Source organism: Protopterus annectens, chromosome 5.part0 (genome assembly GCF_019279795.1).
Source record: "Protopterus annectens isolate FY-2018-M chromosome 5.part0, PAN1.0, whole genome shotgun sequence".
NCBI classification, from domain to species: domain Eukaryota; kingdom Metazoa; phylum Chordata; order Ceratodontiformes; family Protopteridae; genus Protopterus; species Protopterus annectens.
The window spans coordinates 438,405,644-438,430,752 of NC_056735.1; positions in this window are offsets into that span (position 1 = coordinate 438,405,644).

Here is a 25,109-nt window from a genome sequence, read left to right on the forward strand (position 1 = left end):
ATTTCCATAGCTTGCTAATAATTTATGAAGATGCACATTTTCTTTTAGCTTATACATAACAAATTCTGAGCTCTTCCTTCTTTTAATGTTATACTAAGAACAAAAGAAATAACCATAGGCCACTCCACTTAAAAAAATTAGCTGACACAGTTGATAATACATATAATAAAACTGTTTATTAAGTCTAAACATGTGTGTGTGTGTGTGTGTGTGTGTGTGTGTGTGTGTGTGTGTGTGTGTGTGTGTGTGTGTGTGTTTAAAATAAATAATGGGCCGGGTTCATGAACGGCTACACTAAAAATGGCTATCATGTAGTTCATGGTGCGGTACACCTTGCAAATGATAACTCCCTATGTTGTATTCATTAAATGGCTCTACACTTAATGTAGAGCTACAAAACAAGTGTAAATGGCAGAATATGCCAATGACAGCGTAAGTAGCCAAATAAATGCTAATTATCCAATCCAACATGGCAGAGCTATTTAGGAAGTTATAAAGCAGTTGTGTACACTCAGTGGAGTAATTTTCCATAAAATCCAAAATTCTTTGAATTACAGCCATGATTACACTTAGAAAAAAATGCAGCTGCTGCTGTTGTAAACTTGTATGTGCAACAGGCTTTAATTCAAGGTGCTGCTGCTAGTGATGCTGCTGCTGTACCTCAACCAAGACGAAGAAGGGTGTTTATACCCCATTTAACTTACAATGGACTGCATGATACAAAAATTGTACAGTGATATTAAGTGGATAGGGGAAACACTATCGGAAATATGCAACCTCAGTTGCCATTACCTGAAGCACCATGAAAATCATTGAGAACCCATTTCAGTGGAAACACAGGTATGAGTAGCATTACACATATTAGGCAATGTTACTTTCCAGAGACTCACATGGGATATAATAGGGGTGCCTCAGGCCTCAGCTTCAAGAATATTACCAATTTTACAACATGCAAGGGAGGATGTCTGTTTCCCATGCACCCCAGAGGAAAGAGCGGGAACTATGCTGAAATTTTATGCAGTAGCACACTTCCTTGAAGTTTTGGGGGCATAGATTACATTCACATAGAAATAAATTCCCCACCTGGTGGAGATGGAAGGAAGTACATCAACAAGAAAGGATACCAGTCTGTAAACTGTCAGGTTGTCTGTAATGCCCAATGGATCATCTACAGTGTCTGAGCAGGTAACCAAAACAGTTTTCAAGACTCACAAGTATGGTGCACTTGTGAGCTGTACACAACGTTTCCTAGGGGTGACTTTCTACAAAGGTGTCTAGTAGGGGATGCACTTTATGCACTAAAACAGTGGCTCATGACACCTGTGAGAAATTCACACAAACCCACCAAGCAAGAGTACAATGATGCACATGCTTAAACTAGGAATATCATATAATGTGTATTTGGCTTGCTCAAATAAAGGTTCTGGTGTCTAGATACCGAGGTGCCATGCAGTATGAGCCTGCAACCATTTCTAAAATATGCACAGTGTGTTCCATGTTGCAAAACATTATTCTCAGGAGACTGCTTCAACAAGGACAACTAGAAGCAGGCCACAGTTCCCAGTACCACAGGTAGGGCCAGTAGCACCAGCAGATAGATAAGGAGTATATGGGAGAATCAACAGCCTCAGATGCTGCTGGCAGGTGTAGGTATGCACAGTATACCATGGGTCTGGCTAAGATGCAAAGGGTAGCAAACCCACACTGAATACAAAAGTGAAGTGATAGTAGCCTTAACGCATAAAAATATCAAAAATGATGACTGCCAAACTGCACAGCCTTTACTTAACCATGTAATGGTTCTATCCTGTCAACATCAGACACAGCCAGTTCCCCAATCAGGCATCTCTCCTCTGCACTATTACCAAGGTAAATCTGGAACGTGTATAGAAGAAACAGTACATTTGCATAAATAATAATTGTGTTATGCAAATTCTCTATCTCCCTAAGATGATACATGTTCCAGGTGTACAGTGATGTCAGAAATGGCTTGTGAGTGATGTTTGCACTACTCAGCTATAGATTCTCAGTAATGTGCATCAAGAATTTCAGTTGGCCATTGTTGAAGGTCAACGTTCGCATCATTTGTACAAGTATAACAGTAATGAGATGTAAACATCTACTTTGACTGCATGAGTAACAACAGCAACAAAAATACTGCGACAGTCAACAATTACAGAAGCAGTCATTCATGACTGATTACGAACTATTATTTAAAACATTTATTCTGTAATATATTTACATTAAAGAAGGTTCTGAGAAAGCAAGCATTGGTTATCCACTCTGTGCGTCAGAAATATATGCAATCCAAAGTTACAAGAAATGTGCAAAGAACAGGACACAGTCATTATTAGTTGCACAAGATTTGTGGGGCAGGAGGGCAAGCCACACAAAATAAGTGAGTATGTGCAAGTAAAACAAAAAATGATTCCTTAAGTATCCAATTTACAGGGCCAGTAGTAAGATATGTTTAGTAGTTAACAGCATTGCTTAGATCAGTAGTATGGGTGTGTGTGTGTGTGTGTGTGTGTGTGTGTGTGTGTGTGTGTGTGTGTGTGTGTGTGTGTGTGTGTGTGTGTGTGTGTGTGTGTGTGTGTGGTGGTATGGGCAAGTATTTGTGGAATGTGTGAGTGTGCATGAATGCAACCAGGCACTGTGCCAGCACTACATCATTGCATATCTGACAGGTGTGAGCTGTGCGTGGCAGACTAGTCATTTCTGGATTATGACCTCAACAATGAGAACTATCTCTGCCAGGAGTTGCACTGTTACTTCCCTGGCCATAGGTAGAATTTGGGATGCTACTTGAATGTGAGTGATGTCTGCTGGAAGAGCTCTTATCATGACTACATCCAGGACCATGACTATGTGGTCTACCATATCTGTGTGTTAATATCGCAATCAGTGATGGAGCAGTGGAAGAAGTGTCAATATGGTATCGGGATCCTGCAGGGCCATAGTGACCAACACCAGACATTCCATTATAGGCACTGCCCAATCCAATGTGTCATTCATCTTATTCAAGGAGTCACCTACACAATTCAGGCAATCCCACATGTCAGAGTTTCAGTGTTTAGTACACACACTATCTCTTCTGAGGCCCTTGTGGAATGTGCCTGTGCTTCCATGACAACCCTACATATATGTCATTTGGCATCTACTGACACACCAACATTTGAAGCAGGGTGGATAGCAGCCTCCTCCAAGCACCTCTACCAACCTGCCTGGCACATCACCCTCACAATTGCTATGGGGAGAAACAACCAGTTCTACAAATGGAGTAACCACACTAATCTGATGAACTGTGTTACCCTCAGCCTGTCCAATCTCTGAGTTCTATGTGTCATGGATTTGCACAGGCTTACTAACTGACTGATTGACTTACTCTGTCCAAAATAGGAACAAGAGATGTTGGAGACACAGCTTCAGTGTCAGACTGACCCTCTGCACCCCAAGATTGTGCATCTTCATCACCACTATCATCATCTGAGGCTGTCTTGGATGACATAGACCTGTGCAAGAGGAAACATTATAAGAAAGAAAAAAAATATATAAGTAAAAAAAAAGATTGTTAAATCAAAAAAAAAATCTGTGAATGCATACATCCAACCATCATACTCAAAACAAATGAAAAGGAAAGTTCCAAATGAGTACACACTACTTAATGCAGATTCCATCTCCCTCCCACAATGCACAAGAAAGAAAGAAAGAACTTGATAATAAATTCATAGCAAGACAAGTATTCCTGTCACTTTGCAGTACATTCCAGCATTGAAGAAATAACGTATACTCTCACGGAATATTGGTTATTAGTTTTTGGTGTGATATCCATTTCCATAGATATTAGTCAGTTAGACATCAGAGCCTTAACATAATCCTCTCTGCTAATAATGCAAAAACATGTGACCCTGATAATAACAAATACAGCAGTCATTTGAACAAAGTGGTTATATTTCAAGATTGACTATTCCATTAAACTATCAGGATTTTATAGTAAAATTGTGCTGGGTCAAGAAAAAAATGTGGCATACATGCCTCTGCCAACAACTACTGAGCATAACTGCAGACAGAAATGCAATACTTGTGAAATGCAGACCATAAGTAGGGTTAAAATACATCAATTTGTTCATAACAGCAACTGATCTTTGCAACAAGTGAGTTGTGAAAATAGCAGCAAGTTTTCAAAGAAGTAGTGGTATCAAGCTCTCTGGATCTAAACAATCTCCTCTGCTATGATGCAGGTTCCTTAACTACATGATTACCTTTATATAGTGCAGATCCAGCCCTCTCAGCACAGTAAGTATGCAAATGAGGTGTGAACTAATTAGCATTTATGAATTACAAAATCTGCACTAAGTGCAGGGAATGTAAACATAGTGCAAGGGGCTTAAACCAGTGCATGCACATGCCGTACCTCTGCAAGGATGAGCACTAAGAAATGTTACCTGTTAAATGCTTGCAAGTGTGACTGAGAAATCTACAGTATCAATCAGGTTTTCATAATCAGTCCTGATTGATGTACACTTACTGTGGCTGTGCCATGGAGAAGGGAATACAACATAGTTTGTAACTACATTGACTGACTTAGCAGACCAACATTCCTAAAATTTATATGATTTGTTTATGACAACAGATTCTGCCTCTGACTACATCATGTCTGAAGTGCTAAGGAAATAGATTACTCATTGAAACATGTAGCAACTGCAAGTCTGAGCAGGTAGCAGTCTTGTTAGAGAAGCATAGACAAAGGAAAAAATAAAGCAGAAAAAAGTGGTGCAATGCTCAATTTTTATATTTTATATCATGTGAGGAAAAATTATCTTCCCTTTTGCCAGTATCCCAGCCATCTATACATTTAACTGCAAATTACGCAGGACAAAGGTCAGATTTGGTTTTGTTGCTCCTATAATGTCAATTGATACAGCATCATATGGTGAGTATACATAAACCCATTTTTATCTTACAGTATAAGTATGTGCGTGCTGTACACTGATAAGTTTTTCAAGTTTAACTTGTGAATGCCCTGCTCTCCTGGGGTTTTAATAAAGAGATGGTTTTGTTTCTGTGAACATAATGATGTTTAAATAGTATATGTTCATGTTGAAGCACAGCAAATTTGAAAAACTATCAGAACTCCACATTTTAACTACTTGTTTCATAATGTTTCCTCTGTTTCAGTAAAACATATTTTTCTCTTCATTACTTCTGTACTCTGAACTGGCAGTGGCTCCTAGCAGTGAACAAAAGTTTACTTCCTAAGGAAAAAAGTGAAAATACATAGTTTGGGCTACCTCCTTTAGTGCAAATAAGCCTGGCACGTGTGCATGGCCATCAGCACTCTGCATGCTGCTAAGTGAATAAATTCTACCTCTTAGGTAAGAATCACTGTGGCACAATGCGTACATGAGGCAAGTGTTAACACATACAACAGGTGATGTAAGAGTTGAATCCAGTTTACAGACATGTTTTATTATTAAATTCATAATAACTATTTATACCCAATGGTGTATATGAAACAAACATGCTAAAATCTATAATACATGCTAAATATTTTACCTGTTGTCTATTTGAATGTATAGTATACAGATGTATTTGTTGTAAATTCAACTCCTCTCATTATTACCACCACTACTAGTAGCAACAATGATAATAACACTTGCTAGGAAGGCAAACCCTTCTTCCTGTAAACTTACTGCACTTACACATTGTGCCATAGTGAAAGTTGAAAGATATGCCACAGGATTCAATAAAATCAATGTAGGCTCCATGTAAAGCCTTCACAGAATGTATCTGCATACATGGCCAAGGTTCCCCTTTGGCAGGGTGCCATGCATATTAATCATGGCTCACTACTGAGGATGATTGCAGTAATACGGATATTGAATTCATGCAAACAACAGTGTAGAGGCTGTCCCATACTTGTGGACTGTCCAGAAACATTCTGAACAGGTGGTAAGCACAGGACAATATATATATATATATATATATATATATATATATATATATATATATATATATATATATATAATTTTTTTAATCTTTGTCAGATGTTTGCTCAGTGAGGCGCAGTGCTTAGTGATGCCCAGCTGTGCTTATTCATATACAACAGACATCTGGTATATATCTAAAAATCAAAACCAAATGTAATCAATTGCATATTTTTTTATTTGTTTTGTTTTCTTCCTGTTTGTATGGTGCGGCATGATGCTTAGCAATGCCAAGCTGCACTTATACATATATAAAAGTCATCTGGTATATATTTAAAAATAGAAACCAGACGTAATCAATTTAATTTTTTATTTTTTCCCTCCTGCTTGTTTGCGTGTTGTGACTCGGTGCTTAGCAATGCCGCTAGACATCTAAAAATAGAAACCAGATGCATTCAGTTGTAGTTCTGCTGTGCTTAGTAACATGCAGTTCCACATAGCAAAGCTGAGCAATGCTAAAAGGCACCTTAGTAATACATGTGAAGATATACTGCTTCCCTCTACTATCCATCTGGCTAGGTAGGTTGAGTCATGGCCTACAGTGTAGTAGGTCCTATGTCTGAATCCTGAGCATTTGTACATTTTAAATTTATTGCTGTAAAAATGTGTCAGGTGACTGAAACATCAGTTTAATTTAAAATAAAAAAATGTTACATGTAGAAAAACTGCGTGATGCTTAAGCAGCACTCAAACATGGTCAATGGTCTGCATCATTTGTGCAATGCTTAAGCTCCACTTAAACAAGGTTTGTGCAAGTTTGTGCAATGCTCAACTTTGCTAAAATGGTTTGTGTGAGTTTACATGATGCTAATCAATGCGACACCTTTCTGAAAGTTGCAGTATAACATATAATGGCGGGAATGCAACCTATATAAAGATCTATAGGTGAGAATTTCACACCATTCATTGGAGTCTTCATTTGGCTGTCCAAATTCAGTTAAAAAATCTGTTAAAGTGCACAGTTGTTTCTGTACAAGAAATGAATAGCTATGGTTCTTTCCTACCCTGTCCTGTATATACCTACCTGTCTTTCACTATGTTTTTACCCCTGCTTGCACCCCATTTCACCACTGTCCTATCCCCCCATTTTTCTTTTATTTAAATATTTTTTTTGTGATGTATGACTTAGGATTTTAACTGGGACTTTGGTAGACAACTGCAGCACTCTAAAGCCATACACATAATAATAGATGTAAATTAGGTATATAACAGCAGATAACTGCAGAATGATATTTTCAACATATAAAAATACAGCTGCCATAGCAGTGACTCTTTAGTATGTAAAATGCATTGAGAAAATTTGTTTTTGGTACACATGGTTCTGGGTTCAACTACAGTTGCATCATGGGTTCAACTACAACTGCGTCTAGCATAGTAAATACATGTATTGTATGTTGACATCAACATTATAAATTGTGATATGTATGTCTGTCTCATCACCTATTTATCTACCCAAAGCAATACCGATGGAATGTCTGTTCTAAATAATATAAGTCAAAGGCCTACAGATAGGACCATGCTTAACTACTCCTATTACAACACTAGAAAGTGCAGAGAATGACAGATCATACATTATCCTGAATTCCCAGAGGATTTTGAAGTGTGTACTGAAATCTTGGCCCAATAATATCAGACTGCAGCCCACAATGATTTGCTAGTGATGTTACAGACAACAACAGCTGCACAAGTAACATACATATATGGAAGTTATGCTATACACAAGTGTTGCCAGCACACATATAACAGGGAACTACCATGACATAACATGTGACTTGGCAGTTGCCCAACAGTGTGACATAATGGTTAATATACCCCTACCTTTTTCTAGGACACACCAAGCATTTTGCCTTTTATTCCGTTACTGATACATTTGGCTAACATACTTACCTTAAACACATCACCTAATTTCCAGTAGGGATGGGTTCCCTCAATCTGGCTCTGCCTATGCAACAAGGTTGTCACAGGTCCCACACTTACTCTTAAAGCTGGTTGTCCTGCAAAGTGTTCACCCTCTTGTCCGATGCCTATTGCCTGCAGCATCAGCTTCAGCTTCATCCTGTAGCACAAGCATCTGTATGTAAAAAAGAAGCTGCTACATACATTCTCTCTGTGATGATGTAGTATCTTTACCCCAGTAATTTCTATCCCAACATATGAGAAAGGGGTTGTAATCTACATTGAGGCCTTATATCTTGTTCAGTGGTTGCATGGGATTGGCTGTTTATACTGCAAATCAGCTGTGTAGGCTGCAATTATCATTTCAGAAGCACAGATTTGTTCAGAGGCAATCACTTGCTAATGAGAACCATGTTAAAAAGGCAAACAGCAAGCTGGGGGAACCATTGTGTATGACAGTTACTTTGCAGGATGAACTCAGCACAATATTTATATATCTGTACCTTTCGACAGAGGAGTGTTGTATTCCATCAGGTATGTAACCATTTTGTTTCCAACATAATACATATCTTTGGATATACTTAGGTGGAATTGGGATTACATCACTAAGCCTTTCTTAGAACTGTACTGATGGCATGTCATTGATCTCCAGATGTGTTACACCAACAGAGGAACTACAGTACAGTACAGTAAGGGTAGAATGCTTTGCATTAATTAGATACACCAGTCTCCTGGAAGTTTCCCTTGATAGCAGTTGTAACACTGCATTTCTATTAGTTTGGCACAGTTGTTTTTATACATTATAAGGAGGAGTTACCCCTAGAGGCCACACTACAATGGACTCCTATCTTGGGTATGTGATCATACGTCAGTATCTGTCATGACACAAACAGGAATAGCTTAGTATTGCTTCTATCCTACTTGCATCCACACCCTTTGTATGTTTGCACACTGTTGAATATGACATGTGTAATCAAGCAGTGAATACTGCTAGCCATCCTTTGTTGGTGTATCTTTACATACTGTACTCCCACATATATGATCCTGACATGTGTTTCCATTTTGCTGTCTTTCAGGAAATATGTATCCTCAATGCTGGGGGCCTTTTACAGACACTGAAAATGATATCATCCTTGAGGCCTTGCATCAATACCATCAACTCCTGCTGTCCAGTGGAAGGGAAACAGGGAAGACCAGGCAGAATTGTGGGCTGACTGGGTCCACGATGGGAATGCTTTCACTCACCAGAGCAGGACATATGAGCAGGTGTGGCACTGTGCCACCAATATGATCAACACCACATGCAGAAGAGCAGCGGATGTGGCCAGAGATCGTGATGTCACTGGTGGAGGACCTGCAGCTGAAGAACCACTGTCAGCCACTAAAGAATTCCTGGTGAATCTAAGAATACAATATAGTTACCAGGCATCCATCACACAGTTTGTCATGGATGTGGGTGCCACTGTTTCCACACAAGAGGAGCATTGAGGTGTGCTTAGTTGGATCAGCACTGGAATACTGTAGCATTCAGTGCATGAAGGTGTACATAGTTTTATATGGGTGTCAGTTTTTTTTTGGGAGGTTAGTGCACTCTGAATGTCATGCTCAGATTGTGACCAACATACCAATTAACATAAATGTGGGATCTTTGGACATGTTATCCTATTATAGTACAACATGTGGTGCTGTTTACATTACCTTTCCCTCAAATTTTCACAGGACCCTCAGGAATTGGAAGAGGCTGTACTCCTGTTCCTGGTAAGTACAACACTGTTTTGTTAGAGATGTAGATTTAGTGCAATGTATTCACTAAAGTGTCATCCTAGGCCTGGTGGTTGGATTGAAGTACTGTCTGCATGATTGCCAACTGCACATATATTTTCTGACTGGACACAATTTAGACTCATACCTATAACTTGTAGGTGTGAGCACACTGATAGATTTCACAGTATTGTCAGGACATTACAGATTGCCATGTGTGTCATCTTTGCAGAGTTTTGCCAAATGTCAACAGTGTACATCATTTTTGCTCATGAGATTCCAGTGTGAAGAGCTTTTATTTACAAGTAATTACAGATATTTGTTAGAAAAGAATGCCCTCATGTCCTACTATATGAGGTTCGGGGTTAAACAAGTCTGTAAAAGTCACAGCAGTGTATACAGCTTAACATATACTGCAACATAGTACTGCAGAGCATAGTAGTGCAGGTATTAATGTATTGCTTTTCCCTTTTTATCACAGGTGACCAATGGGGGGTGCTCTCTGTCCCCTTAACAATCTGATGTCAGTGTCTCTTCAAACTCTGATGATAATGGTGGCCAAAGTGACGCACAGGTGGGGGTAGCAGGGGCTGAATTTTTCACAGAGGATTGCACCCCTCTTCTGCCCTCATTATCACCATACACATTCAGTATGCCTACACATACCGAGTTCCTTGAGGCCACAGATACTGGATAGTCGAAGGGTGACGATATTGAACAGGAAAATGTGGCTACTATGGCTGCAGTGAATGTTGATACTTGCCATAGCCAAAGAGTTGGTGAAGTTCCACACAGGTGGATTGATAGGGGTGCTTGCAGGACTCTTGCTATCCCTCCACCACCTGTTGCAGGTGTCTCATCATGGGTGACTTGTCCTATATTTAGAGCCATCATGGAGGCACAGGCACATTCTGAAATGAACTCCAGATGAACGCTTAGGGTTATGGATGCAGCACAGCTGACATCCATCACTACCTCCACTGTGTTGCTGATACCCTGGATCAGTTGATTGACACAGTGGAAAGACATTGGTTTGAGACAGATCTCACACTATCTGTCTTGGAACGCACATTGTCTCTGATGGAACATCTGATTGGAGTTGAGCATCAGACTCATGAACATAGGTCAGCAACTACATCAGCTGAGAGTCCACATGGCCATGCAAAATCACGGTCCCGTAGTGGCAGTACATCCAGCACATAAGAGGGGAGTATGCTGTCCACACCAAGATGTGGCAGGGCATGGGCTTATGGTCTTGGGTTTTCCCGCAGAGGACATGGTCCCAGCAGACAGCAGTCACCCTCAGCTTGTAGTCCTGCTTCTGACATTGGGCATGGAGGTGCCAGTGCAACTACTGGCAGAGCCAGCTTCCATGTTTGGGGTGGATACAGTGAACTGTCAGCTCTACCATGCATGGCTCAAAGCTGTCCAACATGCAGACGTGTCGGGCTAGCACCACACACCACTGTCACAATCAGGTCAACTACAGATACACGCTCCACATTTCCATGGTCTAACTTGCCTGCTTCCCTTCCTGACTCACACACACACTTGCCAACCTATTGGGTCAGCCTAGGCCTACTGCACCCCCACAAAAAAACCTTGTGCAAGTGATGCAAGTGTATTTGTTTCATCCATTGTTACCTTTGACATGCCACTTGTACTGGTTACTAACAGATATTGTATGCTGCCATTTGTAAGGAGTAAACCACATTATTTTGTGTACATTATGTTGGATGATGTTGTAATGGCTGTATACTTACACAATGGAAGGTGTCTCATAGAACTGTTTATGTTTCAGTTTCAGGATTGTGCAGGACACACCTGTGGGAACACAGGTACAATGAACCCATAAACATTAGAGCACAGGATAGAATGTCAGCACAGAAGAAAAATGTCTTCAGAAAAATAAAGCAGTATAGGTGCATGGCTCCACAAAGTCATATGTGTATAACAGGCTAACAAGAACAATGGCTTCTTTCAGCCTAGTCATGCATCCCTAATCTCTGACAAGGTCTGATATCCTTGATAAGTGTAAGCAGGGTTTAGGGAGCTGAGACATTTTCAAGATGTGGCATGAGAAATTAACCATCTACAGTTTCCCTGTGTCCATTAGACACATGTGTCCTAAACCAGTTATGATTGTCTCATTCCCCATCCCACTGTGTAAGTTGCACATGATGTGCATTACAGAGGAAGTGTGCTTCACATGGATGGGGAGCCTGTTACATATAGGGCGTAGTCTGTGGGTTACATACCTGTCTCTCCAACATGTCCTATTTATACCACAGTCAAGGTGTAGGTGTGTAGAGTATGTAATTCTAGTGCTAGTCCTGTCTTGGATATGTAAACTCCATGCAAATATGTATGTAGTATCATTTTCATCGGTAACACCAATGTTCCTGGTAAGTAGCACATCAGTAACAACACCTGATGTACATACTAAGGGGTGACAGACCTGGGCTCAGGCCTGGCCACTCAGGTTTGCAAATAATTTACCTTAGATCACCATGTCTCCCCAGTGGAAATAAGGGAATTATATCTTGCTGATGTCATAACTTAGGGCACTGTCACCTGAAAATGATGTACTCTTCCCTCAGCAGGCCAATATTTGAGACCAATGTCCATTTTGTCATGTACCTTTCCAAACATGAGTGGCAATTGCACACAGCACAAAAGGTTCCTCATAAGGGAACTTCAACTTTTCAAGTCTTCAGTATCTGTCCTATGGGGATCATCTGAAATAACTGTCATTGTAGCCTGTGTGAAATAGACTACTCAGAGGTGATCTCTGCTTTGCATACAGGGCAATGCCTGGCCCTGCTTTATTGGAAATGGTGCATATATGTAGGTGGAATGGTACATGGATTACTCGCTGTAGGGACATTAACCTGGCATGTGACATTACTAATACATACTGGTGGGACAGTTATGTCTACTAGACTTTAACACACCTTTGAAACAGACTCCCATCTAATGCCATACAGAGCACCTCACTGGCCCTCTTCAGAATAAATCTGTATGATTGGCTGGGTGACCATCATTTCACCACAGGGCTTCTGCCTGTGTCCCTTGTGGACAGGGGCAATATGTGCTGATCATGTCAATAAGGGTAAGAACTTGGCTAGGATTGTAAGTGCTCTAGGGCCATTTGGCTAGTAACGTTCAATGATCCGGTGATCCCATATGCTGATGTAAAATGGTCTAACATCCACACACACAAACCTGGATACAGTGAAAATAGCACCACTACCAATTAATGTTTACAGAACACTGCACAGCACACACACACCCACACTCTAAGTTGACTGCAATTAGATTAGAACCCCTACATAACTAATGATACACACTACAGATAACAGTACTTAACACACGTGCCACAGCTCAAATTTGGTATGGTTATCTCTTTAGGTAATCTTATGCTAGATGACAACAGCATGCCTTGTTGTGGTTAGGAATTTGGAGGCTCGTGTCACCTGCTACAACCAAAATACAGCAAAATGCCACCTCTTGCTAAGTCAGTGTGGTGATCATACTTATCTTGTGGGGAGATACACACACACCTACACACCGAGTGGCCTGGAGTGAGATTAGCACCACTATCTACTTAGTCTTACTAGACTACAAATCCCAGTGTTTATCACATGCACCATGGCTGAAGTGTGACATTAGAATGGCAGTTAGTAGTCTTAAGGTACATGACATCAGCAGTCATTGCGGAAGACAGGAGTTTGGAGGCCAGCATCAACTGAGAGAGCCAAACAGTGCAGAACCATTGCAGTTTGGTAGTCAGTGAGGGATTCACTTTTGTTTTGAGAGGAGATAGACACACACACACACACACACACACACACACACACACACACACACACACACACACACACCTACACCAAGTGGTCAGGAGTGAAATTAGAACCTCTATCTATCCAGTCTTACTTATTGCTCATGCATTGGCTGAAGTCTGCACTCAGAATGGCAGTTGGTAGTCTTAAGGTACATGAAATCAACAGGTCTTCTGGAAGACAAGAGTTGGAATGCTGGCATCAACTGCAAGGGCCAAAAAGTGCAGAACTATTGCAGTTTGGTAGTCAATGAAAGATTCTCATTTATTTTGCAGGGAGATGCACATACATGCACACAAATACATGAAATGGCCTGAAATTAGATCAAGATCCCTACCTATATAGTATTACAAACTACAGATCACAGTGCTTATCACACACACCACAGTTGAAGTTTACACAACTGCATGTGATCTACTTGTGGAGCACATAAACTAGGCTTGGGTTGAACAGTGTGTGTGGCCTGCAGAGAGACATTGCTTCTTACTTTTATCTGCACTTAGTATCCTAGCAGCAGATAACTGTTTTCTTATCCTAGATATTTGGCTACAGTAGACATTTTGGCCAGAAGTGACTCTTTAATCTTGAATGGACAAGCCTGTGGGCAAAAACAAAGTGTCCTGTCAATATGTGCATAGACAGCATTATACATTACACTACCTGTTCACCTGTTGGTGTATGTGGGGAGACATCCAACAGGCAGAGGAGTCTATAAGTAAGTGCATTATCTAGTGCTAAGCCCTTACTTTTGGTCCTCTGAGCAACATTATATATGTGTCATAGTGCAGCTTTACTAACCATTTTGGGGGCATATAGGAAAATACAAACATAAACACACATGCAAACATACATATTAATGTATGTAATAGGGTTGTATATATAAATACATATGTGTGTGTGTGTGTGTGTGTGTGTGTGTGTGTGTATGAGTATGATATATATTTATATATGTGTATGTGTGTGTGTGTGTGTGTGTGTGTGTGTGTGTTATGTAGATATATGGGGAGATGCAAAGATGTATGTGTTTATATATATATATATATATATATATATATATATATATATATATAATATACATATTTGTATATATATATATATATATATATATATATATATATATATGTGTGTGTGTGTGTGTGTGCGTGTGTGCATGTGTGCGTGTGTATTTATATATTTATATACACATATAGAAAAAATAGATATATATCTATAGGGAGAGATAGTGACAGACAGATATGTATACATATATGTATGTATCTATAAATATATATATATATATATATATATATATATATACATATATATATATATATATATATATATATATATATATATATATATATATATATATATATATATATATATATATATATAATTTTGAGCAAGGAGCAACAGAACTGCACTCTGCTTAACTAAGTATATGAGCATGCCCAGTGAGATTTTTACTAGTTATAAACTGACTCCAGCCCACACCTACCTGTGCACTAGTCTGGGATTTTATGTGTTACACAAAATGACATCTGTCCCTGTTTTTGCACTGTTGCACTTTACTCAAATTGGCTATGACATTCTGTAGCTGTCTAATGGAATTAATATGTGACAGAGGTTAATAACATCACACGACACATAGAGTGACAGTCTATAATACTTCTAGATGAAGGCCATTACACACGCCTAGTCCTTTAAGCTACACAAACTGCTTGACAACCAGGGATCATTCGTCACATAGTCACCTGCATAAATATGTACAATGTTATCCCTGCATTAAGTAAGACATACAATGTGTGATCAATTTCTATGTTACTGCCCTGAGACTGCCTGGGAATGCTGATATACCATTGATGAGTTACTGTTACAGCAGTTACAAGGAAACACTACTGTGTTGGGGGTGGGAGAACAACAGCACATATTCTGCTGGGATACACAGTAGCCTGACTAACATGTAACCCCACTGTCCAACATCTGCCTTGGCTGATGTACCAGTAATCTGTTGCAGTAGGACTGCATGGATATTCCATGCCTAAAGTATAGTGGATAGTAATGGAAACATGATAGTGGAATGGTTATCTGTAGTCCCATGAGGATGTTATTTCTGTCCAGGTAGCCCACTATATTTACTTGCATAATATACCAAATCCATACGTGCAATACCATATCATAATAATCCTTAGGAGTACTGTGTAGGTTATGGACCTATCTTGCAAATACAGCAGGTGACACAACTGTAGTTCAGAGATGACTCTGTCTGATGCAAGCAGTACACAGCCAATACATGGATAGGTACAGGATGTGTGGGTTGCCTGGCATCAATTTTAATTTCTGTATGTGAGTAAGCATAAGGTGTCAGTCCCTAGGTCCCCTAGGTTGCCAGTGAATGTGCTATGTGTTGTCTCTTCGCCAAAGTTAGGGCAAACAGAGCATACCTAAGTCTGCCTACATGGACATCAGCAGGGGGTTCCTCCTCCAAGTCCTCCTGTGACTGTGGCTGTGGGACCTAGGCACTGGTGGGGGGCTGTGTATCTCTTCATTTTGCTGATCCTGTTGCAGCTGTTTCCACAGGCTCAGATTGTGTGGCATAGCACATACTGTGAATATCTGTGCATTTCTGGCTGGAGAATACTGCAGAGCTACACTAGATATATTTAGGCATCAGAACCATGACTTCCGAAGCCCAAACACATGCTCTATAATGTTCCTAGTTTGTGCATGTGCTTCATTATGGTATTCTTCCATGGGTGTTTGTGCATTTCTGATGTATATCATTATTCACGGTTATCCAGCATCCCCTAGTGAATGGCCCTCTGGGATGTCTCCTCTAGCAAACAGCTGGTACAGCTGTGATGTGTGCCAGTTATGGTAGTCATAACTCCCAAGGTTGCCAGCACACACAGTCATGATATCCCCTGGGCATTGCGAACAACTTGGCAGTTGATAGACTGGCACCCCTTGTGGTAAATGTAGATTCTACCTTGCTCACCAGATAGTGAATTGACAAGTACCTAAGTGCAATCTATGGCACCCAGTACTTCAGGGTAGTGTGCTACATGCTAGAAGTGTTGCATATTGCTTACTCTTACCTCAGGGGACAGGGAAAATATATGTGCTCACTGGCGTGTGGAAACATAGGATCCAGGAACTGGTGGAGTATCCTGGATGCAGATGCCTGTAACACCCCCATCATGTCATCAGTTGGTCTGTGAAAAGTGCCTTTAGCTAGTATCCTAAGAACTACACATACCTTTGTTTCCACTGGGATGGGTTCCACTCTGTTAGCTCTGGTTCTGAGTTGAGGGCAGCAGAGCTCACTGAGTTCTTGTAACATGTCCCTGTCCACCCTGTAGCACTCTACAATCTCCAGCTCATGTAGCTCCTGGAAGGTTACCCTGGGCCTGAGCACCCTCCTCTTTCTCATCCTAGGCCTATTGTCAGAAGAACCAGCACCACTGACTTCACCATCTAGCACATACAGATGTAGAGTAGCTGCAGCAGCCCATAGCATTATCTCAGTTAAAATTTCCAAGTCTGTACACCAATGTTTCAGAGAACTGAGGGAAAATCAGATTGTAGAGTGTATGCATACTTTATACAATTCTGCTATAGGTCCACCATCTGGGATTGGCTAATTATGATGCAGTTCACCTGCCTAAGTTGCAATTGTCATGATTTAATGGTCCTACTTTATTGCTTGACATGGTGCTATGGGCCACATCATGCAGCACAGCTTATACAAAGGTATATATTATTAATTGAATATATCCAGTTTAAATTGATAGCTGCCTACATATGTTTATAGGTAGGTGCTAGGCTATTGGCCCTAGGGCCTATGTAAGCCTAGCCAAATGGTACCCTGGCTTTTGCCAGACAAGAAAATTATTTTCCTGTGCCCCTGTCAAGCAAAGCCACAGAAGTGATCCCCGGGGTGAATTTCCTAACTCCCATCCAATCATCAAGACATTTCTTGAAGAGTGCCCATGAGGAGCTTTGTTTGATATAGATAGGTAGTTTTTTCCAGAGTATGGGAAGTCTCTGGGACAGGAATCTATCCCTCCACCATGTTCTATTTATTGTGGTGACAAGGTTTAGGTCCGTAGAGCATGTAGCTCATAGGAATTGGGATTTCTTTAAGTGCAGTATGTTCAACAGCTGTGGGTTTGACATAGCTTTGTATGTTAGGCAGAGATCGCCTCTGAGTAGGCGATATGCAACAGAGTAAAGCTGGTGTTTTTTGAGATGGCCTGCGTAGGGCATCTGTTTGAGGCTGTTAATCCTCTTTGTGAGGTATTTCTGCGGCCTTCCCAGTTGTGTGTAGATGTCTTGTGAGGTACATACCAGAAAGGGCATTGTACTCTATAATGGGTCTAATGAGTGATGAGTAGAGGGGAACAATGACCTCTTTTTTCCTGGATGAGAAACCTTTTGTGATGAGGTGTGCCATGTAGAAGGATTTCCTGACTACTGTGGCAATGTGATTATCAAAGGAGAGACTACTGTCCAACTGTGTCTCATGGTTTCTTATCACACTTTCGGTGTTAAAAAGACTACCGCCTATGTGGTAGTTCATGAGTACAGAGTTTTTACCAAAAGGGATGACAATGCACTTTTTGGCATTGAGCTTGAGGCCATGGCTTTGACACCAGGCATCTGCCTCAGTGAGGCCCTTTTGTAGGATATCCACATCATTAGGAGTTTTGATTATGGCTCCTAGTTTGCAGTCATCTGTGACCTTTGTTAGCCAAAGACCTTCTGTGTTAGCCTGTACCTCAGAGAAGTAGATACCAAACAGGAGAGGACCCAGGACTGAACCCTGTGGTACTCCACTTGTCACTGGTCTGAAGTTGGATTTAGAGTCTGCTACTTTCACAGTGTGGGTTCTGTCAGTGAGCCAGTTGGCAACCCATCTTGTGACATAGGGATTTATACCTAGTTTAGTGAGTTTATCTATAATTCTGGAGTGGGGGATGGTGTGGAAAGCCTTGGTGAGATCTAGATAGGCTGTGTGAACAATCTTATCCTCATCTACAGCTTTGGTGACCGCTTCAAAAAAGTCTGTCAGGTTAAGGAGATATGATTTGCCTTTTACAAACCGGAACTGGGTAGGGTCCAGAGTTTGGAGATTACCAATGTCATTGTTTATAAGTTCCATGATGATATGTTCCATAGTCTTGCATACCAGGCTCATCAGGCTAATGGGGTGGTAGTTCCCAGAGTCCGTGGTGGTGTCCCCTTTGTGGAGTGGGATAACCATTGCTGTGTGCCATTCAGGGGGCACAAAGCCTGAGGTGAGGCTATGATTGAACATAGCACTTAGGTGGGGTGCCAGTTCATTCTGCAGTTCATGTAGAACACAGCCTGGGATGTTGTCAGGTCCCATGGATGCTGTGTTCTTGGCTTTGGAGAGTGTGTTTTTTACCTGTGCAGCAGTGATTACAGGAACTTTGCATTCTTCTGGTATAGAGATGGGCCCTTTAGGGGGTGAGAGAGGGGTAAAGTTAGCACTGAACCTATCTTCCAGGATGTTGGCAATATCAGTTGGTTCTGTATATTTAGTGCCATTGTGCTGTAACTCAGAGCAGATCTGAGTGTTGCCATTGAGATTCTTGACATAGCTATAGAATCCTCTGTTGTTGTCTTTAGAATCAATGACGATTTTGTTTTCATAACTAGCTTTGGAGGATTTTATGAGGGATCTCAGCTTCTTACTGAGGCTGACCATGGCGTTCCTCCAATCATGGGATTTTTACTTTTTTTTGCAACAGTTTCTTTCTTCTGTTGTAGAGTTTGTTTATGGCAGGGGACCACCAGATTGGCTTCCTTTTTTTGGAGGATAGCATCTTGGTTCTGTTAGGGATTGCACGATCCATGCACTCGTGACTGTGACTTGGGTGGTCTGTTCACACCAACATGCTAAGTACTAAAAAATCGTAAAACTAACAGGACACACCCCCTGATGTCATCCACATCCAGGAGGACTATCGACACTGTGTAGGAACCTACACAAAGTGGATATGCAGGCACAATTGCTCCTTTTAGCAGTTCAACAAATGCACTTAATTTGCATACAGTTTGTGCTGACAGCATGGAAACTACATGGTTCATAGCCGTGTAAGTTGGGTAACAGCACAAATGTACTATTGTTTGGACTTGATGCAAAGTCCTACAGTACATTTGTGTAAACTACATTATAAATGTTATTTTACAATTTTTTTTAAATTTTTCTGGTAAGTATGTTTGCTCAATGTGGTATATAATGCAAACATACAGAAATTATTTAAAAAATATATTAATTTCACATATTCTCTTCCTTTTTCAGACACCCACAATGTATGTTTTGCACATTTATGTATGTGATCTAACATTTTCAGGGGGGGTATGTCCATATTTGTGGACTTTTACATCCCCTTCTGTCTGTGTAGACTCCTGCACATGGAAGATTTCTGCATACAGTAAGAACATGGACATGGAGTCTACACTGATACCCTTCAGCTTGTTGGATCGCTCCACCTGGCTAATTTGCATAAGATTCACCTGCCTATGTAGAAATTTGTTTTCCACAGAAGTTTCCCTATTTGCGTGTGCTTGACTGCTACTAAGTGACGTTTGCTGAATATATAAATATTCGTGGGCATGTTCATAAAAAAAAAAAAAAATCATGTAGGCTTTACTGAATTCCCCCTTCTATGTATTCATGTTTGTGTCCCATGCTGTGTAAAGAAGAGGGGGTTTGATACTGAAAACTTATTTATATCTCTCATATTGCATAGTTAAGTGAACTCCATCAAAGTCGTGACTGAAGCAGGTTTCTTCCTTTTAAAGCTAGTGTTTGTATCCTTATCAGATAAAATGCAATTAAAGTCACATGCAAAAATAATGTTTCCCTTTGATATTCATATTATTTCCCCCAATTGTTGTTTAGCTTTGTGTATTCCCAATCCAGGTATCCAACAGACATTAACAAAAGTGTATAGTTTCCTTTAAATCTTTGAAGTCACTGAACAAAACATACCTTTTTCTTCACATTTAGATAGAGGCAAAACATTTTTCCATAAAATAGCCACCACTCTTCTCTTTTGTTTATACCAAGAGCTAGTCAATAAAGAGCTTAGTACTAAGTCTGTCCAAATCTTCTTTTATTAAACGTGTTTCCTGAAAAAGATAAATTGGGAATTAAATATTTTTAAAAGCTTGTATAAACTATCCCTTTTACAACCATTATTTAATCCACTGATATTAATTGATATACATTTCAAGTTGGCCATACTACCGACATAAGACAAAAATAAATACGTATTATATATAATGCCCTCATACATTTGCAAATAATATGGTACTGAAAAAATATTATTATATCTAGTGAACTGCTTACTTTAGATATAAGTATAAGATAATTGAGACTGTTAACTGTAAACTTTCTATCCAGAATAGTAGACACCAAAAAAAAAAAGAAAAAGAAAGAATTTGCAAAGTACTATACATGCAATGTATTTTCCTGTCTCCCACACGGAGTTTAAAACTCCTGGTTTGAATAGGAGTCCTATTCAAACACTACCAACTACCCACAAATAAGTATCTAGCATCACTCTACTACTACTAAAGTTATGATACATGAAAGGTCTAACTTATTTAACAAAATTAAAAGGAGTTAGTGTGTACATAATATTCAGATTATAAACAAGCATTTGGCTCATTTGCTTGCTATGAAACTTATAAACTGTAAAGTGTAACAGATCCTATAGTCATTCGATTCTATTCTATTTATAAGACCCTATATAGTACTATAATAAATCCAATCATTTCTTTCAGTTGTGAAAAAAAAGATTAACACAGATAAAAGACACATATAGCACTGGTTATAAAATGATGCTATATTACTAATATGCTATTAAATATTATTGATAATGTGACTAACTAGTTAACTATTTAAACTCAATTCTGACTACAGGACTGTACATGCTTAGTTATTATGACAGACACATATGCTATTTCAAAGAACAAATAAACTTATCTAAAAAATATTTGTTTGTGAGGAATTGCATATACAATTACCTTTTAAATATGCCTCTTCTATAAATAGGATATCCTATTCACTAGAACATGTATAAAATAGTAAGAGTAACTGTGATGTCTAAAATAACTAATAACATGTTCCCAGAATTGTATTTGTAATGAAGGATAACATACGGTTGGCAACATACTCACTACAGTCTTTTTAAAAGACACATAAATTACCAGCTTATCAAAATGACTGTAATTTTGTCTGACTTTGTGGAAAACATGCTATTACTTTCATATTAGTCCCTCCATTAATATGCTTCAGACTTTCAATTAGCTTTCAGAGCATGAGCTTCTAATATTGTCATGTATTTGAGATCCTCACTTCCTGCTCAAAAGGCACATCCACACAGAAACTGACACAGATCATCACCACAACCATTGTCATAAACATATACATATCTTTGTCCATATATTCAGAACAAGTCAACCAAGCAAGGGGCTGACAACAACAGACATAAACAAGATCACCCTCCCTTTTTTAAATTAATATAACAGAATGTAATTTAAATAATATAATATCTTATGATAAAAGTTGAATTGAAGAATGAATTCTTAATTTGCAGTAGAAGTCTATTTTTGAGGTGTAGAACATGCTATGTAATGAACCTCTCTTTCCATCTTGTTTTATTTATCTGTTGGTAAAATTTTTAAATCCATTGTTTTGTTATTTGTGGGCCTATTTGAGTTCCTTATTATTTAGAAAACAAAGTATTTATTTCCCCTCCAGAGTCTGTAAGATACTGAAGAAAGGGACACAGCTACCAGTGTTTTCTGGTAGCTTAGGATTTTTAAGCCAGTGATGTTCTTAATTAGGAACTTCATGAGTCTTTCTACTTTTCGATGTGCCTAGTAAGCAACAACCCAAAGGAGACATTGTATTCAATAATTGACCTAACTAATGTTGAACATAATAGGACAAATGACCTCTTCAGATCTAGATGACATCATATCACTGATGAACTGCACTATGTGGAAGGACTTCCTGACTACTGTCATTATGTAATGATCAAATAAGAGGGAATTATTAATCAAAGTCACCAAAACCATTCTCATTCTAGAGTGGAGTATTGTGTCTGTCATATGTTGGGGGGCATGATAGTTTACCAAATGTGAAAATGTAAAATTTTTAGCATTTAATTTAGAACCATTGTTACCACATCAGGTGTAAGTGTAAGTTTTTCTTGCAGGCCTTGGGAGGCAAGGGGTGACTTGACAGTTTACAGTCATTTGCAAACTTGGTTAGCCAGAGATCTTGGTTTGTGGTCCAGAGGTCAGAAAAGTATATGCAAACAAAAGGGGTCCATGCACAGAGCCATACAGAACACCACTGGTTATATTCATGCTTATTGATGAGGCAGTTACCATCCAAAACATATGGATTTTGTCCTTTAGCCAATTTAATATCTAGCTTAACACATAGGGATCTATTCCTGAAGCAATGAACTCACTAACTATACTAGCAGAGAGTATTGTGTCAGGAGCCTTGGCCAGGTCAAGGTATGCTATGCGTGCAGCACATCTACTGTCAACAGTTTGTGCTACTCTTTCTAATAAGATAACCAGATTCATTACACATGATCTAACTTGGCTAAGCCAAGCTGTTGCAGGCCTAGCTTCATGAAAGTTTTAATGTCATAGTTAATCAGGTCAGTTATAATATACTTTATATATCTTAGTTATAATATACTTGGATATATATCTTTAAATACTAAAAACCTTGCCTGACTACACTCTGTTTCTATCTGTCTATCTTCAGTAGTGTGCACAACTTCTCTTAAACATATTCAAAGGTCCAACAAAAAAAATACCTGAAGGAATTGCCTGCATACAAGGAAACAGAGAGCGGAACCCCGTACAAACCAGTAAAAGTCACTGCAAGTTCTACTTTTATCAACAGACTGTGAACAATTCCCTTAAACACATGAAAAGGTCCAACAACAACAACGAAAAAAAAAACCTGAAGCAACTGCCTGCATACAAGAACACGGAGAGTGGAACCCTGTTCAAACCAGTAAAAGCCTCTGCAAGTTCTACTTTTATCAACAGACTCTAAGCAGTTCCCTTAAATGCATTCAAAGGTCCAACAACAAAAAAAACCTGAAGTAACTGTCTGCATACAAGAACACAGAGAGCGGAAACCCGTACAAACCAGTAAAAGCCTCTGCAAGTTCTACTTTTATTAACAGACTGTGAGCAGTGTAGGTCTAATTATAATCTTCTCTCTGTGATACTCCTACTTATTCTTCTTCTGTGCACACTACTGGACACCCACCCCTTTTCCCTCCCATTTACTGTAAAAATATATATACATTTTTCCAAAGCTTTGCATTTATTTTATATTCTTATATTTTATTTATCTTGTACATCACATTTATTTTATATTCTTATGTTTTATTTTCCCATTTATTTTAACAAATATATATAGTTTCCTAAAGCTTTACATTTATTTTATATTTTACTTCCCTGATGCTCTACTAAATCTGCTTTTGAATTCACACAGAAAAACAGACACCTTTAGGTGCTGACCTGGGCTAGTTGGTTGATTGTTTTTCTCTTCTCACAGCTTTCTCCAAGTCCTGGTCCACAGCCTTCCCCCCTTTTCTTGTTCTCCTATCGTAATTCTAGTATAAGTTTCCTAGCCATGTCAAACCTTTTTTCTCACAGCTTTCTCCAAGTTCTGTCTCTTAGCCAGCCCATCTTCTCTTGGTCTCCTAACAAAATCTTATTCTAAGCTTCCCAGCCCTGTCAATCCTGTCTATTCCCTCCCTCTTCCTCTTGAGAGTTTATTTATTCCTTCCCTGAGCTGCGGCGCCATCTTTAAATACTAAAAACCTCTACCTGACTACACTCTGTTTCTGTCTGTCCCATGGAAAACTCTCAGTAGTTTGCAATTACTGCATGTCCCTTTCTAAAACCCATGGCATAACTACATTATTTCCTACTTTTCAGTGAACTGCAGCTCTCCATTGGTGCATAAATAAAAAAAACAAACAGAAAGGTAACATTCAAACCAAACCGATATGCTGCCCTATTTCTGTAGCTGCTAACCTTCTCACTGATTGTTTTCTGTTTGGTGACTGTTGCTCCTCCTGGAAGGTGTACCCTGCTCCATTCACCCTTCAGGCTCACTCTGCTCCCCTACCCTGCCCCCAAACACCACCCACCCCCACTACCTGTACTTTTATACATTCCCTGACTCCTCCCCACCCAATCACATTACACCTAGGCCAAACCCCACCCACCTGTAGATCTACATCATCCCAAACATCCACACCTCCTACAATGTTCTACATAAAATTTCTCCCTATAACCCCATTTGCCCTACTAATCTCTCTCTCTTCTCTTACCTATCTCACACTTTTTCCCAACCCTTGTCATAACTCTCACACACACTCCACTACATCTTACCATCAACCTCACTTCCCATCCTACTTATCCATCTCACATGAACTCTTTACCTCTAACCCAGTCTATTTCTTCAAACCAAAACTGCTCCCAACCCAACCCCCTGTACTCCCATCTTAAATGTGGTACCAGAAAATCACTACTCTCACAGAACCCAAGCTACCCT